Raw genomic sequence first — 13189 nt, 5'->3', positions numbered from 1 at the left:
AAAAAAGCCCCGGGTCACTACTGAGCTCTACCGTATTCCTTAGGTAGGATGGAGCCTCTTATAAGCATTATATGCACCTGCTTTGCTCCCACAAATCCAATGACTCACCAAAGCGGGCAACATATTGGAAATACCCTTAGCATTCAATGGATTTTATGCCTGCACCGAATTATAATACCAATTAAAGTCGAGGGTCTTGTGAAACACACACATTTTCGGCGACGTTAATTCTTCATCAAACCAATTGACTTCTCTAAGGCGTGTGGTGTCCAAAAGAAAACATCCTCTACACCCTGATTTCAAACAAAGCAAACTGTTGGGATCTTAAATACTAATAGATCTTAAAGTATTCCCCTACCTTGCTCTCTTTGAAATTTTGTATGTTCTCATTTCTAAAGCTGGCAAGGGACGTGGATCTTGGAATCCCACAGAGGTAACTTTGCTCAGGATGAGTAACTTAATTGTTATCTTGGTGAGTTAAAGGTCTCTCATTTGGTTTGAAAATGTGGGTTCCATCGTTACTAGACTTCTCCCACGGAGACTGATCAAAACCTGGCGTGGTTTAAAGTCCAGCGGAGACACTAAGACTTATTGGGCATTATTATTTTACTTACATCGGCGTGTTCCCACTCTCTCAAAATCAGTAAAATCAGCAAGCTGTGATTATTTTTTCACACTTACTCAATTTCAATCCAACGAAATGAGTGTTTGCCTCCAGCCAATTTTCCAAGTCAGCCAAAGAGAGAGCGAATGATGAAAACGTGCAGCCTCATTTTAATCATTTCTTGACTCTCCCAAGTGTTTTCTTACCAGAACCTGAGGTTGTTTTTACTTCTGTGGTAATACTATAAAGATATAAAGTTGTAGAAATACACATGCATTAAATGTATCCTGCACACGTCTGCAAATTTAAGGGGATACTATTTATCTAAATCGTGATTTTACGCCATGCTTCCAGTGAAGGAAGGGTATGGTCACATCTCTGAGGGCTGAGTTTCACAGACAGGGACTAAATGCAATTTCGCAAACAATTGCACCCATCTGAAGGAGAAAATTGACTTACTTTCCGCTGTCATAATCTTGTCCTTTCTTGGCTCTCTTTCCACTTCCCCGTGCCTTCATCAGACATATTTAGCCCAACCTTGGAGCTTCTCAGCAATGTTTCCGTATACACACCGAGGTAGAGAAATCAATCCGTGGGGATTGCAGGTCTCCATGATTTTATGTCCCAGTAGATGATGATGGTCTCACTTGGGGCAAGTGGTATCTTGGATCTATCTTGATTTTCCACTGTGTTAGCTCAGTATCTGACACCTGTTAGATACCCAATAGATGTTTAGTAAGTAAAATCATCAATTTGATCAAATAAACCACAGGGGGAAAATAGGGAGAAAAGGAGATAGAAGATAATTTATATGTAAATGTGACTATTGATCCTTTTGGCTGCATTTAATTTTTTTTTGTATTCGAACACCATTATGATCGCTACAGGAAATGATTCAGTATGTTTTATTGCTTTGGTGTAGTTTCCTTCTGTGATGCACTATGGATTCTCGGGCTGATAAGAAAGTTCAGTTGTTAAGATTTTAGGTGACAACCGTCATTAGCAAGATTGTCAAATGCATGACTTGCCTTTTGTGACATGAGCAACTGTGTCTTCCTTGTTGTTTTTCTTAAAACGTGTTAAATAAATTAATCTATCCATAAATGACTTCTCAGGGAGAGAGAACATAAAACAGAACTATGACTATCCTTCCAGAATTATGTTTAAAGTAAAGGTGTTATATAAAGATTTGAGAAAGCCAGAAATATAGGATTTATGGAAAATAAATTTGGGGCTTGGTGATACACAAAATTTCCCAGATATTTATCTGAATGCATTTTCAGCTTTTGAAATTCAGTCTAGGTAAGTGTGAGGTCTACTTATAGAGTGAACCAAGTTTTGTGTTTTTAGTGATACCACATCCTCAAATGAGCTGTTTGCTAGCATTTGGGGACATGTATTAACTGGGTAGACAAAGGTTTGCAAAAACACATATTCTGGGTTCTTCTTCCCAGTAGAGTATCTTGAATATTGTTTTTGATAGATGGCATTAGCATGCACCTCCTGACATATCATGTGTCCGTGTTAACATTCATATCAAATTGTTAATTGCTATTTGCACACACATACATCCTGTGAAAGAAGCAAAATGAGATATTCTTTGGATGTCCTTTATTGTTATATTTCTCATGTAACATACAGGATTGGAGAGTTACTGTTTGATGACCATCACTACACATTCTACGTCTTGCTATTCACCAGTGATTATTTTTTGACGCTCAGTGCTACCTGGAGAATGTTGAAAAAAATCTAGTACACATGATCCTGTTAACCATAGTATCATTTGTGAGCACCAAAGACCACTCAAAACACACCCTTTGAGAATGTTAACCTACTATCCCCAAGTAAAATTTTAAAAAATTGAGATGTATTCCACAAAAATAAAAGAATGTGTGAAAATAAATGTGTTTTTCCTTATACTTGACATCGGTTAAGTCATGTTAATGGCCTCTACATGGTTACATGAGGACTGCATTGTGGGTAGTTTCAACTGGGGTCAATGTTAGCTAGAATGATGAAACTCACGACAGTATATGTTTGAATTTGCACAGCAGCGTAAGAGTATGGTAAAAACACAGAGTGAAAACTGGCTGTTCCTTCTCTTCCAAGAGTCTTAATCCCTCGAGATTCAAATCTTTCTATTTGAATGTCCCATTAGATCACATCCTTATTTCCTATTATTAATTGGTCATTGAGCTCCCAGGTTTCTTGTTGGTTGATGATTTTTGCATGGGATTCAAATAATTATCTAGGATCACTTTGAAAGTCTTAATAAAATCCTGGGTTGTTTTTTTTTTTTTTGGCAAGACTTGAAATTGATTTGTAATATGACATCAATGTTTAGACACCTATCAGTCCTACAGAAGCCAGTTGATTGAAACAGCTGGATGGATGGTCTGGGAGACTCGATGCTATAAAGAAATAAGCTTAATTGGAGTAGGTAAAAATTCTACAAGCAGCCAGTGCACTAGGGAATTCTCACACGAAATGAGAACTCCCCCATAACATGCATAAGTGCACTTTTCATTCAGACTCCCCATAACATTAGGCACGTATAATCACAATTCCAAATCAAAGACCGTATGACAAATATATCTAAGAAAGTCAGGATTTGTGGATTTATCTGTTCACCTTTCAAGTAAATTCAGAATACTTATTTCATATTTCTATTCAAATTTCAGAATCTGAAAAACCCAATTAGCAAGCACGAATACATTTATTCACTCAGATTCTAAATAAGAGCATGGTACTTAGTGGATCAAATTATAATGCTAACTAAACATTGCAAATAACATGAGTGTATTTATTATTTCAAATTCTACTTCAAATTTCAGAATCCAAATAATAGAATAAATACTGGTACTCCTATTCTTTGAATTACAAGTAACACTGCTGTACTTATTTATTTATATTAATTTATTTTCTGATCCTAGTTTCAATTCTATATTAATACGTCTCTAACAAACAGTGATGTATTTATTAGCTTAAATTGCAGATTGCACCTATGATTTTATTCATTTAACTGGCAATTCAAATTCTGAAATATAAATTGCATTTGTACCAAGTGCTGGAACTATTATTAGTTCTAGTTTCAAATAACACTGGTGTGGTTATTAGTTCATATTTCAAATAAAATTCTAAAAATCTAATAGCCGTGATAACACACACTGTCACACTTGTTAGCTCAGATTCAAAATGACACTGATGTACAGTTATGTTCAAATTCCAGTTCCGTATCCAGTATTTCAGTAACTCCTGTTACAATCAGTGGTGTATGTATTAGTTCTTATTTTTAAAATCAAATTCTAAACTGTAAACAGAACTAAAACCAGCACTGACACACTTAGTACTTGGAATTTCAAATAATGCTGTTGGAATGATGAGTCGACATTGTTACTCAAAGAATTGTGATAACAATCTGTGACCTTGTGTTCAAATTCCAAGTAGCACCCATGCATTTAAGAGTTCATATTGAAATTCCAATTCTAGGGGCACCAGCCAGTTAAGCGTCTGCCTTTGGCTCAGGTCATGATCCTGGGGTCCCTGGATCGAGCCTGTGTTGGGCTCTCCCTGTGCCCCTCCCCACCGCTCGCTCATTCATTCTCTCTCTCAGATAGTTCACATTTGAATTTCAATTCCAATACCTAAGTATCTGCATTACAAGGACTGGTAGAGTTATTCATCTAAATTTCAAATAATACATGCATACACATTCCAATTTCAATCCCAAATGACAAGTTGACTTATGGGGTCCAGTTCCAAGTCAGGCTGATTTACTTATTAATCCCTACCTCAATCCAATTCCAAAATGCAAATAAAACTGATAACAAGCTTTAATGCACTTACTACTTCAAAGTTCAAAGACCACTGATGTGCATATTAGATCACGTGTGGACATGTAGGTAACTTTGAAAATAAGCTCAGGTGAACTTACATCTAAAATGCCATTTCAATTTCAAAGTGTAAATAAATCTGATTATAAGCCTCGGTACACATACAAGGTTCAAATCTCCATTAGCCCTGCCATGCTTATTAGTTCATATTCCAATTGGAATATCCAAATATCTCAGATTCCAAGCAATGGCATAATTATTGGTTCAAGTTGTAAATAACACTGGCGCTCTTACGAATTCAAGTTTCAATTTACTATCCAAAATCCAAATCATAGTAATAATGAGCACTGGTAAATGTGTCTGTTCTAATTGCAAATAACACGAGTATAATTAAGTTCCAATTAAAATTGCAAAAAAAAAAAAAAGTAAAAGGATGACAAGTACTGGTGAACTTAATAACTAATATTTAAAGTAACACTGGTGTAGTGAGTAGTATATATTCTAATTTTTAGTTTAATATTCAGTTAGAATTCCAATTCCAGAAATCTGATACACTTCATTGTTTAAATTCTTCTTAACACTGGCCTCGACTCAAATTCAATGGAAAATCCCCAATTGAGGAATCCAAAAAATAAAAATGCAAAAAATAAATCCCCAAATCCAAATAACACCCATAACAAGGACAGGTACACTTTCCTCTCAATACCAAATAACAGTGCAATAATTATCAGTTCAAATTTCATTTAAAATTCCAATATACGAACTTTTCCAGTAACAAGCAATCATTCCACTTATTCAAATTCCAAATAACACATGCACACACATATATATACGTACATTTATATAAAATGTATATATTCAAATTTCAGATAACATTAGTTAACTTGTTAGATCAAATTCAAAATAACAGTGGCTTACTAATTTAGATTAAAATGTACTAGTACATTGATTAGCTAAAATGAAAAAGGACTGTGCTCTATTTATTCAAATTCTAATTCAAATTTCCCAAATGAAAAAATAAGAACAAAAACACCGTGCACATATTAGCTGAAATTGCAAATGACTTCATTTTCTTACTAGCTGTAATTCCAATAACAATTTTAAAAGTCAAATAAATTTAATCACCAGCAGCGCCAGATGCAAGTATTTCTTTAAATTCCAATTAACAATAGTATACATTTACTTGGAATTTAAACTCCTATTCTAAAGTAGAATAACCTGAGATGTGTTGTTATTCACATTAATTACAAATGACTCTGGTCTCTTTAGTGACTCAGTTATAATGTAAATTTTAAATGCCAGGTAACAGACTGGAATTTCCCATGGAAATTTCCAGTTGAAGTTTCAAAATGCAAATAACGCCCATAGCAAGTACTCAGACACTTATTAGCTCTAAGTGTAAATCACGGTGATTCATTATTAGCTCAGATTTCAATTCAAATTTGATAATTCAAATAAATCCAAGAACACATACTTGTGCCCTTGCTGGCTCAAATTAAAATAACATTGGTATGCTTACTGATCTAAATTCAATTTGAATAAAAAGCAAATACTCCTTTCTAAATAACACTAGTACATTCAGTAGCTGAATTCCAAATTAAAATTCAAAAATGTAAATAAGACTGTAAGTAGGATCGTTACGTATATTAATTCCAATTCCAAATAACACTGGTTTACTTATTAGCTCATATTTCAAATAAAATTCCAACATTCAACTATCTCTGTTAAGAAGAACTGTTGCACTTATTAATTCAAATCCCAAATAACTCCGATGCGCTTATTCAAATTTTCAAATAACAATCATTTACCTAAAAATTCTAATCCCAAATGACGCTGCTTTATTCATGAATTCAAATTATAAACCAACTTCTAAGATCCAAATAACTATGATCACAAATACTGGTATGCTTATGACTTAGCATTCTATATAAAATCGTTATTTTTATTTGTTCAAAATTTAAAAACTAAATACCTCCTAAAACAAGTACTGATAACACGGATTGTTCAAATTCCAAATTACAATGGTGCACTTACGGATTCAAATGAAAATACACATTCAAATTTCCAAGTAACACCATGTTCTTCTTCGATAAATCCTCCCCTACCCCCCCAAAAATAACCCCACAAATGAACTTAGTTACAATTTCAACTCAAACAGAAACTTGCTCCTAAGACAAACTCTGGTGCATTTAGCTCACACGGCAAATAACGCTAGTGTACTTATTTGCTCAAATTCAAAAATCGAAATATCTCCTTGAAAGCAATGGTGCACTTAATAGTCTCACTGTCATACATGCTTGTCAATATATCCATTTACATTAGAAAATACATATAACTCCATTAAGAGATACAGGTGTGTTTGTATGTGCAAACACAAAACAACAATGGTGTTTTTATTTCAATATTCTCTCAAATTTCATTGTCTAAACAACTCTGAAAATGAACACGAGTGTACATATTAGTTTAAATGCCAAATCTACTGAATGTAAAAAAATCTCAAAAATGTGCACTTATTGATATATTGTGATATTATTGTATTAATTGTATTAATAATTGTACTTACCAATTTGTACTCAGGTAAATTCCAAACCCCTAATAACTCCGATAGTAAAATTTGAAGAGAAAACTGCATCCAACTTTCACACAGGATTTTGTGGTATTATCTTTTCTTCATTTTTATTCTTAAAATGTGCTTATTGTTGCCTGATTCAAGGGTATCCTGGTTTCATAGCAATAGAAAAGATGGGAAAAACAACTTAGAATATGAGCAATATATCGCACTAAGATTTTCCTCTAATATTTTTTTAATGAAAAAAGTCATCTGTGTCAACTAAGCTAAAGAAGAAAGCTTTTTTTTTTACCTTATAGGAATCAAACAGTATTGCCTTTGTGCTCAGTATTCATTATTGCACACGAATAAGTACCAAATATTTTTATTAAAATATTAATAAAGCTTTAGCATTCATAACCAAATAAACATCATCATTAATATTTAACATAATATATTAACTAAATAAATTAAATACTAATGCAGTAAAATTATAGGGAAGAGCATGTTCCGTTTATCTGCAAACATGTATAAGTGAAATATTATCATCAATGCTAAAACACAACGCTCAAAATGTTGAAAGATGTGTACACATATGTAAAAGAAACATTTCTGAGCGATTGAATGCATCCATGAGGAAAGTAGCAAAAGGATAAATTTGCTTCAGAGAGTATTTCAGGAAGAGGTTTATATAGTAGCCATTCAGGAAAGTAAATACTACAATAAGTTTGCTAAGTTTGCTACAAAATTGCTGAGTGTAGCATAAGCCAATAACAAAGGTAACATTAGATTTATCTTTTGTACTTACCACAGTTAATGTGCGTCTATGGAAAATGAAAATTACATATAGCCTATCAATTTTCTACGGGATAATTTTTGATACTATTGAGCTTGCTCTCAGATTCACAGGGGATGGTAATGCAAACCTAATGATAGCCTACAGGTGGGTACACAGGACTCAGGTGGATTCTTTAGTGCTCTACCATGACTTTCAAAGGGCGCACCATGATTTTCTCCCCCCCTAATTTCAATTTTCTTAACACGGACATATTGCTAATCTCCTTCACACAGTATCTCATTTTGACTTCATCGGAATGACAAACCCCTGGGGGAAAAGTACCACAGTAATGTTCTATAAGTAACTATCCCTTAAAAATTAAACGACTGTTTATAACACGGCCATCATTACTTCTGATACTTTCCTTAATAATGATAACATATTGCATACTCTTAAATTAAAGAAAAATGGCGACCTTGTGAAACACAGGTTGGATTATTCCAGGGAATGGCAGAAGGTTAGGAATAGCCGGGGCGTTATGGTGTGATGTAAGAATAATCGTTGCTTTGCATTAAGCACTCAAAACATTATTTTATCCCCAAGAAATACGTTTCCCGAAATGTATTCATTTAATAATACTTCAATTATTATTAAATATTCTCTTCTCCACTCTGCTGCTATGAAGTTGGGTGAGCTCAGGCAGGGAGGCAAAGTCTCCCTGAGCTCCCAATTTCTTAGCTGGGATATGGAATAACCCACTCATCCAATCTCCTAAACTTATGATGATTAAATGAACATACACACAAGAAATCAGTTAAGTGACAGCACAAGAAATAAAAGCTACCTCAATGTTAACAAAAACACTGTATATACATTACCGTGTTTACGTTGTCTTTTATTTCCTATGACAATGAGGTGCTTTATTAAGAAAATGTTGTTTTGCAATCACTAAATTCTACACCTGAAACTCATATTGGACTGTATGTTAACTAGCTGGAATTTAAATAAAAACTTGGAAAAAAATGTTCTTCTGCATTGTTTTATGACAAATAATGATACCTCTTCAATGGAAATGACATAAATATAGTTACTATGCATAATTCTTTAATAATTAAAAGTGATTTAATTATTAAATAATGGCAGCAAAATGATAAATACAACACAAGGCATATTTATGTTTTAAAGTATTATTAAATGAATGCATTTTGGGAAATGTATTTCTTAGGGATAAAATAATGTTTTGAGTGCTTAATGCAAAGCAACAAAAACAACGCGTTTGGCAGCAAGAATTTTATTTCTGCTAAAAGGAAGTACAAAACACCAAAAATGTATGTGAAAAGATGAGGATTAACTGTAAGTAGAGTATTTTATGACATAACAAATCATAGTTGGAGTTCCTATTTCTACCACGTACAGCAGTGAAAGGTAACTTTTCCCCTTTAACTTTGTAGGATTCATTATCATACTTTGCAAAACACCTTAGAGCTGTTGTGACCCCACAGAACATATTTTAACTCGTGCAACCATCACTGAAAACCCACATCACACCTTTTCGCTCCTAATTCAAGGCAAAAGGGCTCTTGTGACCATTAAGCCCGACATCATTTTTCCATGACATTCAATAAACTGTGTTCCCATCCTTGAATCAATTAGCGGACATCCATTCGTTTCAGTGGGCAGAAGGGGGAAACATTCTTGCAAGGAAGAAATACATACCAGTATGTGTTTAAGCCCACGATGCAACACACTTCAGTATAGACTCTACATCACCCAGTAGGCTTCTGGGACCTGATCCCATATTAATTGCTCTTATCACACAATTGTTCTTATCACGTCACATAATGATAAAGTGGGTGGGAGAAAACTTTTGCAAGTGTTGGGAATATTCAAGGCACAAATGGTGGTGATGGTTTCACGGGGATAGACTTGCCGCCCAACCCATCAATTTGTACACACCATGTAGAGCTTTTTGTCTGTCACTCACAGCCCAATAAAGTGGTTTCAAAAATACTAAAAAAAAAGGGCGCCTGGGTGGCTCAGTTGGTTAAGGACTGCCTTCGGCTCAGGTCATGATCCTGGAGTCCCAGGATCGAGTCCCGCATCAGGCTCCCTGCTCGGCAGGGAGTCTGCTTCTCCCTCTGACCCTCCTCCCTCTCATGCTCTCTGTCTCTCATTCTCTCTCTCTCAAATAAATAAAACCTAAAAAAAAAAAAAAATACTAAAAAAAATTAGATGCCTGGGTGGCTCAGTCAGTTAAGCGTCTGCCCTCAGCTCAAGTCATGGTTCCAGGGCCCTGGGTTCGAGCCCCCCATCGGGCTCTCTGCTCAGCGAGGAGTCTGCTTCTCCCTCTCCCTCTGCTGCTCTCTGTCAAATAAATAAAATCTTAAAAAGAAACTAAAATGTAAAACAGATGTGTTTTAAACAAAGAAAAACCTCTCAATAATTTCTAATATTTTTTTCCTTAATTCCTTAATTCTCCAAGCTTTCTTGTATGTACCTAAAAAAGGGTATTGGTAAAAATATATGGTATACATAAAGAAAAAAATCTCCAGTAAAACATGAAAAAGTAATATTTTTCATACTATTTGGGTAATGTACTACTAACTATTACTAACATACTACCCATGCATGCATACACAAAATATGTATGGGTCTTACTTATATTTGGTATGTTCTACCAAGAAAACTTTACCCAAATATAATTGTAAAATTAAAATATCTCTGTACAGAATTTAAAATTCAATTTGATTTGAAATACAAGTGATATTTCTTCCAAGTCAGCTCATGAGTTAGAGTTTTTTGAATGGTTGCTTTGGGCTAACCTTTAAAAACCAATTAAAAAAAAATAACCCAGATCTTATGTTTGGCAGTTCTCTGATAAATAAGGAAAAAAAATTAAAATAATCCTAAATAAAATTGAGAAGTTTTGGCATCTAACTTCAAACTCAATCACTGATACTTGAAAAAACAACAGAATCTAGAGGATCGTTTCATTTACATAGATTTGTAACGTGTTTAAAAGGTTCTCGAGTGCTTCCTTTTAATTCTTTAGTAATACAGGCTCATATTTTATGTAATTACTTAGAGTTAATGCATTTATATTTATAAGCAAATTAAGCTAATATAAAATTAAAATATGACTAATACGTCGTTCACCTCACTTAATAAAAATAGTTGACCTGAAGGTTTATGAAATGATCTATCGGGAGCATTTGTGAGTGAGCACCTGAACAAACCTCATTTTCCTAAGACGTGGGACAGTGATTCCAAGCAGATCCATAATCTGAATGATTTCTTTATAGGATGCCTCTGCACCTACCTTACCCCTCCTTTTTTATGCTTTGGGTGCTGTCACTCACTGGATTATCAGGATCAAGAGAAGCTGTCTATCACACTATAGCATTTGCTTTTTCCCTAGCAACTGGGCAATGCCTGGAACTCGGTAGAACCTCCATAAATGTTCTCTTAAAATGTCTGTGCTGCTTTCTTACACATCATCCTCATAATACAAAAGCTTTATTAAACCACCAGGTAAGCAGTCAGGTTTGGGCAATACTCTTCAAAAAAAAAAAAAAAGAGAGAGAGAGAGAGAGACAGAGAAACAAAGTTTTGTAGAAGTATTGAAAGCCAAATTGTAATGGTTATGTATATTTTATTGTTTGATAAAAATCAATATTATATATTTAAATATAAAAGCCCTCTTTCTCTTCAGTTGGCCTTTGGATCATGGGTGCTCTGCATCCCAGGATTCAGAGATCACAGATCTTTACTGCATTAGGGCTGACTCACACAGGAGAATTCACTTGAATGGCATGTAGATCAATATTCAGGTTCTTTGTAGCCAAATATCCACTTCTCCATCTGTATCATGATCATTGGCTTTCTTACTGTAAGAGCTATAAAAAAACAATTCTCTCATTGGAGACATTCATTTCATCGATGTATCTATCATCTATCCATGTCTATTCTCTATGTATTTATCTGCCATCTATCTGTCTGCCTATCATTTATTTACCAACATTTGCTGGATACTCTTGCTGCAGAAAAGTGTGTATGTCCCAAGTCATCCACCCATATGAGCAAGTGTTATTAGCACTCACTTTGAAATCATCCCAATTGCACTACTGTTTTGGATTTGGGAGTCAGGTTCCTGGTACTCTTGGTGATACTCTATTCTTCTGCTTCAACGTCCATACCCAGTATGACAGTTGGGTGTTTATTTTTCACCTGTTTTTTTTTTTGCCATCTTGCATAGACTTGCTAGATGGATAGCAGCCCACATCTCAATGACGTATCTGCATCTTCCCTTATCCCTCCACTTTCCCCTACGCTTGTTCTACCTTCTTCAGAATCTATTTGTTCTCTAACCCAACGCTCAGAGTCTAACTGCCCAGCATGTTAGAACGGTTTCACAGAACACCCCAAGCAATTAAAATGGGCCTTGACTTCTTTATAAGACTTCACTTTCCTTTACATAGCACAGAGCTGCTTTTGAGGAAAATTAGAGCAAGGTCTAATAATAAGTATATATGAGTTAGAGGAAAATAATCCAAGTTTTTCATATCGTATTAATTAAACACACCTAAAAATACCAGCCTGCTCTCTTAAGTACATGTAACCTGAGACATGGAAGGACCTCCTGGGGACAAGCTGCGTATCTTCATCCAGAGACAGGTAAGCTTTGATGCATTATAAATTCATCCCAGTTACGAAGCGCCTGGGTGGCTCAGTTTGTTAAGCATCCGAGTCTTGGTTTTGGCCCAGGTCACAATCTCAGGGTCGTGGAACAGAGCCCTGTATTGAGCTCTGTGCTCAGTAGGGAGTCTGCTTGAGGTTCTCTCTCTGCCTCCTCCTTCTGTCCCTTCCCCCCACTCATGTGCTCTCTCTATAATAAATAAATACATCTGAAAAATCAATCCATCCTGTCAGTACAAACTGTCTTGAAACTACAACTTTGTCTGGGAGCTACCAGGTTGCCATTCAAAGCCCAGGAATTAAAGTTGGTACAGTGAGCACCATTTGGAGGTTTGGGGATGGGTAACATTTTTGCTGGACAGCTCATAATTTAGGTCAGAAGGAGGCCATTTATATAAAACCTGTAAGGACTGCACAGCAGAGATTGAACGGACAGCAGAGTGGGGATGCGTGCTTGTCCTTGTGCATTTCCAACTCCCCGTTTCTTTTCTGAGAAGAAGAAGAACATGTCACAGAGCTCCGCTAATTGGTATGATTGCTTCCAGTGCTCTGATTCATGTCTGACTTTAAAAAGCTACATAGCGAAATAAGGAGAACTGGATTTGGTATTAAATTGTCAAGAATTGAAAAGCTTTCCAAACTCTCACTGTTGTGAATGCGGCATGTTTTATGAAACCTTCCTTCAGACAAATAATTTCACACAGGGCCTCATATTTCGATTCGATGTCCTT

This window comes from Neomonachus schauinslandi, chromosome X (assembly GCF_002201575.2).
Source record: "Neomonachus schauinslandi chromosome X, ASM220157v2, whole genome shotgun sequence".
NCBI lineage: Eukaryota > Metazoa > Chordata > Mammalia > Carnivora > Phocidae > Neomonachus > Neomonachus schauinslandi.
The sequence above is the reverse complement of the archived record's forward strand: the minus strand, read 5'-3'. Positions refer to the sequence as shown.